We start from the raw sequence: 13577 nt of genomic DNA, 5'->3' as shown, positions 1-13577 counted from the left end.
TCATCCAGACCCTCAAAAAATGGCGGACGACACATGTTAGGAGTTACTGCCCTTTGATGACGAATTTAAGGATTTGGTTTTCATTTTTGCAGAAAAGCTTGAAAATTATAATATTTATAAAGAAGATAAAATGGCAAAATTGATCAATAAGACAAAATCTAAGATTAAGTCTACACGGACGAAATCGTCATTTGAACCCTTATTGGAGTGTTTGCCCCTAAATCACGAATATTCCACGTTTGTTTTTGCAAACAACTTGAATATTCAGAAAGAATCTTTACACAGCAAGTTGGATCAGAAAGAAAAAATCTACAAATAAGTCGTGATCCCCACAATCATCCGTCGACTCCTTACAGCAGTGTTTGTCCCGGCATTTGTTTTCTCATTTTTTTGTATTCTGGGATAACATAAAGTAGTTCTGATAATTAGGTATGCCAGACGCGCGTTTCTGATAAAAAACTTATAAATAAAAAAACATGAATATAATAAGGTATGTTTAAAGCGATTTTATCATCAGGAACTTTCAAATCCGAAAAATCCGAAAAATTAAAAGCCATGTTTCTATAAATACCTGAATACGATAGAATGTACATGACCAAAAGGGGCTTAAAACTAGCCAAATTGATTAAAGGTGTGAGGTAGCTGGAACTTTAGTTTCTTAATGATTTCAATATTTATTAACGGAGAATTTAAAAAAAAGTATGTAATAAATCATGTCGGTACCGAAGCGCTGACTTCTTAGCTGAGGGAACTAACAGTCCAACAGTCCACCTTCAGCAGTATTGACCAAGTGCTAGAAAAAAAAAAAACACTTTTAAGATTTGGTACGTCTGAAGCGCTTTTCTGAATGAAACATAATCAAGAACGATCAAACACTAAAAGTTTACTAACAGAAAGCAATTTGTTCACAATTGTAAAATCCTAAAATAATTAATTTCTCAATTTAAACCTGTCTTTTTTGCTCAAATGCAAATTGAATAAGACACAAGTCAAATAGACTCAAGGGGTAATCGCCGTATAACAAGTTTAACCATCATGTCAGATCTGAGTGCACCATACATTTAGGAGATAAATATAAATATATAATTTGACGTTGTTTTCTGACAGTTTCGTTAGAATGGAGATAAAAACATTGTATGTTAAGCTCCGACGGTATCAAAAGAGGGACGAAAGATACCAGAGGGACAGTCAAACTCATAGATCGAAAACAAACTGACAACGCCATGGCCAAAAATAAAAAGACAAACATTGGTGATTTGATGGTCGCAAATACCCGTTTACTGGCTCCGCTAACGCGTCGCCAGTAAACTTAATTTGCTGGACAAAAAATCATGTGTCTAAGATAAAACGACTAAAACAAAACTTTACTTATGTAACGATATATGTGTAGTCATTGTTATACTATCTCTTCTAATCTCTGATAAAACTCAAAAACGTTTTTAAAAACTTTTCATTTTGCTCCAAATTAAGTAAGAAGCCAAACCCCCGTAGGTTAATAGCCCTACATTAAATGACAGCTGTTAGTGAGTCTGTCGAGATGTTGTAAAAGTTTTTTCATATTCATAGCATCTATTCCGTGGATACAACGATTTGAAATCCCGTGGATGTTACACTGTCATCTGTGGTAAATTCTATATATACATAATTATCATGAGAATATACAATTGTAAAAGACTGGCTCCCAGTCCAGCTTGCCAACTCAGTTACCTTGTCTGGACGGTGATATACCTGAAAAAAATATGAAAAGTAAGTTACATTTATTTTGTTCTGTATCGCTTTTGATAGGGCCACTTTACAGAATCTTGATCTCAGTTTAGATCTGGAGACCCAATCATGGAAAACCTTAAGATATTTGACCTTAAGAAAAAATAAAGAATAGCTTTAAGGCCGGGTATCATGACGGACAGGGACAGCATGTTATTAATTTTGTGTAATCATGCAACTCCTAAGGTTTCAACCAAGATTAGTCAGAATGTCCTTAACGTTTGAATACATGAAAGACCTGCACATAATTTGATGTACATTTTTGACATATTTTGCAGACGGTAAAAATAAGCCTTTTTCAGAAACATCCTGAATGGAGGGTACCATTGTGTGTATTAAAATGCTCCTACACTGTTCAATTTATGAATATACGGGAGAGATATATATTTCAAACTCTACAGACTATTAGTTTATCATTTGACGATGTACACCTCTCTTTTTCTTACATTTGCCAAATAGTTAAACAGTTTCAGCAAAATCCTAAATAGAGGGAAGTCAGTTTGAGAAATTAATTTATTCTACATTCTTTCACCGGGAACTTTTAAAGTATCTTGATTTTTTTGTAGTCGCATTGTGTTCACCCTTGTATATGTTTTGCTTTTTCCGGACAGTGAAATACAGTAAACTTTCAGCGATTTTTTCGATGGAGTGTGACCATTTTGAGTTGTCAACTCCTTTTTCAGTTTGTAACCTTTGTTTGAAAGATCCCTTACAACTACTAGTCTAAGAATATTTGTTCATATACAGCAGATGTGTATCTTACTATAGAAAAGGTTGTGTATTTATCAGAGGATAACACTGTCTCTCTTGTAGTAGCGGAATATTTTGTGAGTTTCCCTTTTTTTTTGTTTTGGATAATATTTCCGACAACACTGTAGTTTTGTTTATATTTGCTTATTCGTTGAAATCAGTTTAGATCATCTTCTCAAACTTTTACAAATTGATTTTATATTTCTCGATCATGTACATACTATATATTCTGACTATACTCAACACTTTAAGCTTAAATGTATTACAATACCTTTAACCAATCATAATTTTCTTCAAGATTGAATACCACAGCTACTATACTAATTCTTCTGCCAGCATCAGTTCTGTAGCTCCAACTAATGACAGCGTTGTCGTAATAATTAGAAGGATAATTTGGACTCTCAATAATTGTGGCTTCATAAATATAAGTGTAGGAGTCTGCAAGAGATAAAGAAAATAGACGTATTTAATACACTTGTATGCAAATTTGTCCGCCATTACGTAAAATCACACAAGTTCCTGTAAAATTTGACATTACAATTTAAAAAGTTTGACGTCACAATTAAAAGATGATTGTTGCTTGACGTCAGAAGGTTATTTGGAGCAGATCTAAGGTTATTCGGAGCCAAAATTCAGCTAAATACCAACAGTGTAAATACGTTTATGCTAAACGTACATTGATATAAAGTGCTAACTGGTTATGTCCTTTGGCTAAAAAAAGTAATTTATTACACGAGCCTTATTGACGTAATTTCCTTCTATTGTCTTATAACTGGAAAGGAAATTTAGACTTGTAATAAATGCATGGTCATCAGCACTGACCATGTGAGACCCTCATGGGTAATCAAGGTCGTTAAACAAAATCCCAAATAGTAGGGTCATAAGTATAAGTGAAAGAGTCTACAAAAGATAAAAACGACGTTGAACAGTTATAAAAAGAACTTACTGGTTACGAATATTTTCCTTTGGCAGAAAAAGGTATTTTATGACGCAAGCCTTAATGACGTATTTTACTTCTATTTTCATATAATTTGAAGGGAAATGTAGACTCGTAATAGATACAGCATTGTAAATATAAGTGTAAGAGTCTATAAAAGAAAAAAAAATGAGGTAAAGGTCGATGGGGGTCTAACTTTAAATCCATAGAACGTTTTCCTAATTTGGAATAATGAAGTTTATATCATGCTTTTTAAAAAGAAAAAACATGATAAAAGAATGAGTCGTAGGACTTTTATTCAAGATATGGGTTGTGCATATCGGTCAGATTTTGTATAGATTTAAATACATTAAAAATCCAATTTTGTGTGATAAAAAGAAAACTTTCCCATAGAATTTTAAGATAAAGTATGAGATAATAGCTCTTATATTAATGTGCTATCTGAAAATTAAAAGAAACATTGGTGTCACTGGACTTGTTTTCTTGCTACAAAATAAAAAAGGTAAAATCCTAACACATTCCGTTATAAAATTTACATTATTAGAGTTATATCCAATGATAAGCAAAGTAGAAAAAAATGAACCAAACAAACAATTATTATATATATTATATTTTATATTTGTAAAAACATTTGAAAAAAAATAAGTAAGAACACTTTATCTTCTTCATTTATACAGGGAAATTTCACTCACATCAATTTCATGTGAATTTCACCGCAAACGAGCTTATACGTATAACTCGCGTGACATCGGTTTATTTACAGTGACGTTCCCTTGTCACCATCTTATGGTGTATAACTATCTCAACTTGTTCAATCCGCTCGTGTATGTAACAACGTATTTGATTTTAACGAAAGAAATCTCTGTATTACTAAAAAAATTTTTACACCAGGGTTTTCGATATCACAAGCTAGTCAAAACATTTACTAAATTTTATCATCGGTACAAGGACATCATTCGTAAATAAAAATCAAGATGCAGACATCTTATACGTTCAGGTATTTCAATTCCAATCTTGTATGGTAATATTATGTACAAAGCACAGAAATGTCGACATTCACCTCAAAAGCTAGCCAAACCTTTAAACAGACTTATTCAGAAGGGATATAGTTACGATACTGTTGTCAGGTCATTAAAGATGGCATATTTTGGTATTAATATTGATTCACTCATAGGGTCTTTGCACCGGAAATAAACACATTAATTCTAAAACCAGTTGTTGGCATGATAAGGGTCATGTTCTTCTCATATATTTTATGATGGTATGATACTAAACCCCTAACGGGAGGGATTGTGCTTGATTTTCATGTGATCAAGACATAATCTTTCAATCAGTTGTATTGAGGTCTGGAGCTGGCATGTCAGTAACTGCTAGTAGTCCTTTGTTAATTTATGTATCGTTGTCATTTTGCTTAGTTTCTTTTGTTACCTATTCTGACATCAGACTCGGACTTCTTTTAAACTGAGTTTTACTGTTTGTATTGCTGTGTGTTTGTTCATTCTACATTGGCTAGAGGTATAGGGGAGGGTTGAGATCTCACAAAACATGTTTAACCCCGCCGCATTTTTGCGCCTGATCCAAGTCAGGAGCCTCTGGCCTTTGTTAGTCTTGGATGTTTTTTTTAATTTTAGTTCATTTATATCTTTTGGAGTTTAGTGTGACGTCCATTTTCATTGAACTAGTACACAGTTTTGTTTCTGGGCAGCTAAAGCCCTCCTCCGGGTGCGGGATTTTCTCGCTGTGTTGAAGACGCATTGGTGGCCTTCGGCTGTTTTCTGCTCTTTGGTCGGGTTGTTTTTTCAATTCTCATTCTCAATTTTATTATGTGATTTGCAGGTGATTTTCACGTGAAATTCACATGAATTTTTAAAATAACCTAATCAAATAACACCTTAAGGTGGCTCGGCCCTTTAACAGTGCGCATATTTTAACGCATGTTTCTAACGACGAGCGCCTTGGAAACGGTCGCTTTGAGGGGTTTTCTCAAAAATAGTTTTGACGACATTGGAACGCGGGCGTGTATGAAAGCACCCTTTCCCGATGTCAACAAACCATGCAAAACGTTCTACAAAAGCCACAAAACAGGAAATACGTACGGTCAGGACTACAGAGTGGTTTGTTCATTTTTCACATTAAAAGGACAGAATTATACATGATATATTAAAGCATAACATTAAAAAAAAAATATAAATATTGACTTGTACGACGGTATCTGGTGCGTTCGCTCCAAAAACAAATGCTTACCCTACACGTTCGCCCCTTGGATCCGTTCGCACCCTATTTTCATTTAAATACTGGTTGAATACATCAAAAGATGTCTTTTAGATGTATAAGAATATATATGAAAATATTTTGCCAATGACGCAATGTTAAACCGTAAACAAAGGATAGCGATGTAAACAACTGCATGTCACCTTTCGGCTTTCAAAAACAAGTAAAACCCATATAGTATGCTATAGTATAAAGGCATCGGGGTTCATCTGTAGGCTATAAATAATAAATAAATAAATAATAATAAATAAGCTTTATTTAGGAGTCGGCAAAGTATACAAACAGAGTCAACATAAGCTCTAATGAGCTTTTAACCGTTTTATTCGTTTGGCGTATTATAACATTTTGTTACTGTCATAAATCTCTTTTTTACTTGAAATATCTTCATTTCCAAGTATTGGTAGGATCTTATTCCGGAGTATGTGAAATATTTTCCCACTGCAAAATTTTGATAATATATATAGTTACGTATTTTTTATTTGCCAAAAATTTTTGAACATAACAATTCCGGAGTATGTGAAATATTTTAACACTGCAAAATTTTGATAACAATAGTTAAGTATTTTTTTTTTTCCAAAAAAATTTTTGGACATTAAAATTTTCAAACAAAGACTAAATACTTGACAGTCACACATAACTTTTATTTAAAGATTTATATACTTTATCAAATAATGGGCACGAAAATATCTAACAAATTTTCTCGTATCATGATTCTATGAAATTTGGAACTCTAGTCCTATAACATGAGACCTCCGACGTGGCCAATGTTTTTTATTTATAATATTTTCCTTTTACTTATTTTGCTATTTGATAATTTTCTATTTTCTGTTGTATCTATCAATATGCCAACAGAGTTTGCATTAAAAAAAAAGAGGAAATATTAGCGTAAAAACTAAAATAATTGATTAAGAATGAGTTATTATAATAGACTAACGGAACTCGAGCAACACATTTTTTGTTTTACGCAGAAAAAAACCGGACATTTCAATAATTTGCAGTTTTCAACCTCTGATCATTTAGATGAAAATTGGTCATTAGCAACCGGGACCTTACTAGTATTCCGGCCTTATATATCGGTATATGCTATTATCCCTCAATACCACATGCTTTGCGGCGCAAAATATTTGGTTTGACCAAGTCGGGATTTTGCCTAGGACACGCATCCGCAGTCTACCGGGCAGTTCGAAACACTATCAGTTAAAGACATTATATATACATAAAATCTATACTACTTACTAAGTTCAGGAAAAGTTGGGATTGTAATTTTAAAACTCCGCCCAGTACACAGGAACGCTATAATAGTCGGTGATATTGGCAAACTTTAACTTCTGTCTTACTTTTTTTCAAAAGGGAAGCTAATAAGGAAAGTTCTTGATTTAAAAAAATTAAAGTGGAGTGTGTCATTGCGGCAAGAAATATGCATGACAACTTTTTTTAATGATGTGTGAACACTGGTTTGACCCACCTGCTAGCTGCAAAGAAACGTAATTATCGGCCTATGATGATAATATGGAGATGCAATTTTTTTTAATATTGACTTTTAAATTTGAACTTTGGTGGATAGTTGTCTCATCGGCAATCATACCACATCTCCTTATTTTCATATCGTAGGGTATAGAAATATGACTTCCCTAATCTGACAGATAATCCCTTGCTATGACAGGGTGATCATACAGCTGGATGTATAAATACCTCGGGGGAAGGGGGGGGGTAGGAGGGGCACTTCAATAATTGATAGGGGGTGCCGCTGGGGCCCACCTTTTTCAAAAATGTATACCTTTTCATATATTGCGTAGGTAAAAATGTAACCTTTTCCCTATAATGCTTGGGTTTCATGTAGTGTAATGTAAGACTAGAGTACCAAAGTGTTAAAAGAGAAAATTTGGTTGATAAAATCACACCCGGGAACACCAAGAAAGATGACAGACGAAGAAGTTATGGAAACTTTATTGACCTTATCATATATTTTTGATAGTTTTCCCGACCTATTCACATATTTTCAAGCTTGAAAAGGTGACCTATTCCAGCGGCACGTCCCATCACCTTGAATATAGGAAGTGCCCCCTCCCCCACCCGAGATAAATATGCAGCCTCGTATGGTAAAAAGGAGGAATTTTGTCCATACCAAGCATGCATTGTCCATTTATTTTCTAGCGGCAGTACATATAATTTTTGTGTTAACAAGAGTGCATAAGCTGAAATGTTTCACCTGCTTTACGAATCATCATTCAAGATTGGTTTTATGTTGATATTCCTAAAGATAAATTTTCACTACAAGTATCAGAAAAAATTAATATTATCAATGATCATGAAAATGATCAGATAAACCAATCCAAGCCAGCCTTACTAAGTGGCGGAGCCAGAATTTTTCATGAAAAGGGGGGGGGGGCTGACTGCCTAAGAGAGGCCTGCTCCAGTCATGCTTCAGTGATTCGCTATATAATCAACCAATGGGCCCTCCCCCTAAATCTGCCTCTGTTACAATCACCCCATCAACCAAATATTTTAAACATATATATAGTATGCCTGTAACTGACAAAACCATAAGGTTAAGTTCAGATAGACCCAGCAAGACAGGCATATTTGTTTTTCATTCATTATTTTGTACATAAATCATGCCGTTAGTTTTCTCATTTGAATTGTTTTAAATTGTACATTTGTCATTTGGAGGCCTTTTATATCAAACTATGCAGTAAAGGTTTTACTCATTGTCGAAGGTCATTTGGTGACATTTAGTTGTTCATTTCTGTGTCATTTAGTCTCTTGTGGAGTGTCTCATTTACAATCATATCACATCTTTTTACTTAATATTTCAATATATACATTTAATAATCATACCATACACCAAATATAATAACCCATTGATTACACAATGTAGCATGTTAAAAGAGGACTTACCATTGACCAATGAACCATGCAAATATGGTCAATGACAACTGCCAGACAGACATGTACTCCTTACATTTGTGAATCATTGCATACATATAGTTTATCTACTACATGTACTTTTAGTATAAGAAAAAACAGACAAAAAAACAAAAACATGATATTGACAAATGACCTATTGCTAACAGTATCTGATAAACAACCCTAATCAGGTAACTTTAACCTTGATCACTGATCCATGAAATGTGCTTGAGATCTTTGTAGCAATCTGTATAAATTTACAAAACAATATTAATCTGGATCATTGTGATACTGTAAATTTAGAAATTATTGTGAGGTTATTATTAATGCAAATAATGTGATCGGGTGAATATTGCAATAATAAGAACTTGCATTCTGATAACTGAATTATAGATCTTTATGCAGATTTTTTTTGTAATCGCAATAATTTAACTCGCAATTTAGTCCATTCGTCAATTCTGAATTTACAGTAGGTAAAAATGTTGTCAGTTAATAGTATGACACAAGTTTTCCCAGACAATATATAATTCTTTTGGTTGTTTTGTTTGGTTGCTGTCTCATTGAACAAAACTGTATTTTATTTCTCCTTTTATCCAGAAAATAAAACTTTTGAAATAGAAACTGAATAGCATATGGATGGAAAACAAATGCCAAATGATGTAAAATAATTCAAGTGGCCATTTAGGTCAGGGGTTGGTGAGGTAAAAGATGAGGCAAAGGCATGTGCATTTATCACAACTGCCACTTGGTATTATGATTTCCAAAATTTACAAATCTCATAGCTACCTTCTGCATATATTGCAGTTTGCATATCATGAATTGTGTTTGCAGCAAAATTCACTACAGACAGCAAAAAAAAAATTAATTCAGCTCTATTAAAATTCATTTTTTGAAACATTTTTGATTTTTATCATGTTTATTCCTAAAATGTCTATGAGATAGAATTTATAAAACATTTATTAGCATTGTAAATTTCAATATACTAGTAATTGTTGACATGTACAATCATTAGCTGATCAGCTCTATATTTTCATTATTTTTATATCAATATTCTTCATCAGTGTCTTTTATAAGACTCAATAATCTGTATTCATCATTGGGACAGGTAGGTAAAGTAGGTCCTTTTGATCTTGGATTTTTTTTTATGGATTTTGACAGCACTAAAGCATATAGTTCCAAATTATAGTTGATCTTGGCTTCTTAAGTAGATTCTGACAACACTTTGCATATAGACACCAAGTGTAGATGATCTTGGGTTCTCTCATATGGATTCTGAAAGTACTTTGATTATACATGTAGTTCCAAGTATTGTTGATCTTGGCTTCTAATGTTGTTCTTAAGTTTCTGCACTTTACATATAGTTCCCAATTGCAAGACAAGATGATACTGGCTTCTCGTGTAAATTCTGTCAGTTCTTTGCCAATAGTTTCCAAGTAAAGTTGAACATTCCAGGATCTTTCACAGCAAATCACTCCTTCCTCTTACATGTACTTGAAGCCTGAAATTAAATGTCAGAGTAATTCTGTCAGAAAATCAACCATAATTGACATTTAAAAGCATAATGTAGTTCATATTGTAAATAAATGGGGAATGTGTCCATGGGACACAGATGACGCCCCCACTTGCATATAAAGTTATAAAGGAGCATAACTAAAGAACGGTAAGAGTGACACTACCCAAAGTTTTATTTGATCTGAATTTTGTTGTAATAAGTAATGTGTATAAGTTTCATAACATTTGGATGAGGCAAACTAAAGTTAGAGAACGGAAACAAAAAATTCAGCAATTTTCCCATTTGTAAAGGGGCATAACTCTAGAACAGTAAAAATGACACCACCAAAAAAAATTCAAACTTGATCTGTGTTTGTTGGTAATAAGCATTGTGTATAAGTTTCATAACATTTGGTTGAGGCAAACTGAAGTTAGAGAACGAACACCAATTTTGGGACGTACGTACAGACAGACAAGGGTAAAACTTAATGCCCACTCCACTACGGCGTAAAAAAATGAAGAATTTGTGGCAACAATAATGAGCAAACAAAATAAAATTACATGCACAGCAAGTGTAAATAGTGATTTTGTTTTTATATATATGTTGAATAATGACTTCTCGGGGCATGCTGTTTCGATGCCAGGGACAAGTTACTTCTATGCCTAAAGATTCTAAAATGCAGCTGAGCTACATTTGTACTCCTCGTCAACCAAATTATGCTGAGGTGTCTTGTTACCTGTTTGGAATATGGGATATACAAATTTTGTGTTTAAAAATACTAAGCACAAAACAATAATGAATTTTTCAACTCAAATGTATGTGTTATTTGGTAAACAAGATAAGCCCTACGTGTATGTTTAAACCTGATACTTGACATTATGAAATTTTTTATACAAAAGAGAGACCAGGGGGGGGTGTTTAATTGTAAACAAATTGAGATCAAGACGAATCCATCAATAAAATGTATTGCCTCGTACTGTAGTGGTTATAATTTACAAATCAGGCCATTTATATTCTCAAGAAAACAAACGAAACAATCGAACCCCTTGAGCGGGTGGACAGGGGTAAGGGAACATGGGAATGAGGGATCAGGAAGCGAGAAAAGGGGGTATCATGTGCAGGTCCGTTACCGTTAGTTAGCCTGGTCTGAAGTAAAAATAAAAGTAACCAATTTGGTAGAAGTAAATCTTATGAAGATTATAAATAGAAAAAAACCCTTTGATCTCGTGTGAGTCACTTTATTTTTAAACAATAAAAATAAACTTAATATATCTTTATTTTATTGTTATAGAACTATACTAACAACAGCATGATTTAGATAAAAGGAAGGGTACAAACAGACTCTAGGTGCGAATGTAAGAGGGATGAACGTGAATTGGAGCGAACATGATTTTGGGTGAAAGGACAAGAATTCGAAAAGAGGGGGGGGGGGGGGGGGATGAATAATCTGGGAAATATATTTTTCAAATTTTTTTGTCTGGGAGCAAGGGGGATGGAAGTAGAAGTTAGGGGAGAAAATTTTAGAGTAAAAGGGAAGAGAAATGGGAGTTGGGGATAGGGAGTGGTAATCATGAACCCCTGTCTGAGGGAAGTTATGGGGTACCCCATTTTACAGGTTGGGAACAAACCCTCTATATGGTGTTCAGGGGCGGATCCAGCCATTTATAAAAGGGGGGTTCCTAACCCAGGATAAAGGGGGGGGGGGGGGGGTTTCCAACTATATGTCCCCATTCAAATGCATTGATCGTCAAAAAAAAAAAAAGAGGAGGCTTCCAACCCAAATTTAAGTTTTAAATTTTCTAAAACATACAATGCATTTGAATTGTATTTATCTAAGGCATGCTATGCCTTAAAACTTTTCCAATGGCACTTGTCTGTACTCATGAGTAAATTTTGAGGTGAAAATGCAGCCATTTTAGCCAAAGGGTCCACATGAACCTTAACTTCATTTGACCCTAACGTGGCTACGGAATTAGATTTTACGAATGACGATATAAAATCAAGACTCATTTGACGCTAACGGTAGCGCAGATCATGAGATGTTAAAAATGACCATTCTATTCTCTTTGACTGTTTGACACGGATATTTTTCAAAACAGGCTATACATGTTCACAACTTGCCAGTTAACAGGTTAGGGTTAAGTAAACACATAAATAAGATACCAACCATAACGATTATACATAGAACAGAAATTTAGCCCATGCAAGGTTTCAGCCGCAGTGATTTTCTACAGTAGCGAGTATTTTGAGATAACCCCCCACTTTGTATTTTTCGTTATACTGATAACATTTGGCTGTCTAATATATTAAAATCTATGTTTTCTTATGTAATGACTCTACCTTCATCGTTGTCTATTCGCCACTATGTCTGTTATTCATGCACATGGTCGTATTTATCAGTGCAGCATGCTGCTCAGCAATGGCGACCCTGAAATTTCTGTTGTCCGATTATGGTGCCAGATTAGAGGGAAGCAACTCGCGCCAGACAAAATTACCGTATTTCAACAAAATAATCAAAATTTCGCTTTTTTATAACAAACAGTAAAATGTTCATCACATTTATATGCAGCTTTCGTCCATTGATATAATTACAAACATTATTTATTTAAAGACATCAATAAAAAAATCACAATATAGTAATTAATGGAGTGCATTGAAATCAGACCTCATGGGGTAGAGGGGTTAAACAAAAGCTCGTAACTTTTTTAAAAGCCTGGTGACCCCCATTTTATTTTACCTTAAAATGCTCGAAAAGTTCATAGCTTTGACATATCCGTTTTAAAAAAAAATCTACCGGGGAAATTTTACGAAAAATCGATTTAACCAATATTTTTAGCCTTAAACTGAAATTAAAAAATGCCAAATTTAGACATAAATCTGAAAATAAAAGGATTTTTAAGTCTAACCCAACCAAGGGGAACGTTTACATTTCACATTTAATTGTTTTTTCACATAATAATCATACTGACATGGTTCTAAAAGTCTTTGAATTTGATGTAGTCGTTATTGATGAAAGGGTGTAAAAGTTTGGAAATAGGGTCAAAATTGCACATTTCGCTTCCATTTGAGGGGAAAACGAGCCTGGTGACCCCCTTTTTTCTTTGCATTTTTGGATTCAGCATAAAAAAATCTACAAAATATGTGAAAATAAAAAAATTCTACCGGGGGTCCTTATTGGGGTGAGCCACCTTAATTTTCAAATTTAATCAAAATCAAGAAAAATAACATTTTTTTTGGTAAAGTTTACATGAAATTCATATGAAATTCACATGAAAATTTACACATGAGTTTCATGTATAAGCTCGTATGAGGTGAATTCTCAAGTGAATTTCATATGAGATTCATGTGAAATTCACTTGTGCAAAATTTGCCTTTTCAGATGAAATGTTTTGCAAATGAATGATATTCTTCTCTCACAATTTGCATATTTCAGTATAGATCTAGACTGCCTGTCAT

General features: G+C 33.7%; 1 long non-coding RNA gene across 1 annotated transcript; it reads right to left on the bottom strand.

The window, feature by feature from the left end:
* Window positions 1-9571: 9571 nt before the first annotated feature.
* On the bottom strand, window positions 9572-12591 carry LOC127723824 (uncharacterized). The gene is made up of 2 exons (XR_007992271.1): window positions 12462-12591; window positions 9572-10127 (listed from the first exon to the last, which is right to left on the bottom strand). It is a non-coding gene; the product is annotated as an uncharacterized LOC127723824 (long non-coding RNA).
* Between the last annotated feature and the right edge of the window lie 986 nt (window positions 12592-13577).

Source organism: Mytilus californianus, unplaced genomic scaffold (assembly GCF_021869535.1).
Source record: "Mytilus californianus isolate M0D057914Y unplaced genomic scaffold, xbMytCali1.0.p SCAF_13, whole genome shotgun sequence".
NCBI classification, from domain to species: domain Eukaryota; kingdom Metazoa; phylum Mollusca; class Bivalvia; order Mytilida; family Mytilidae; genus Mytilus; species Mytilus californianus.
The sequence above is the reverse complement of the archived record's forward strand: the minus strand, read 5'-3'. Positions and strand labels throughout refer to the sequence as shown.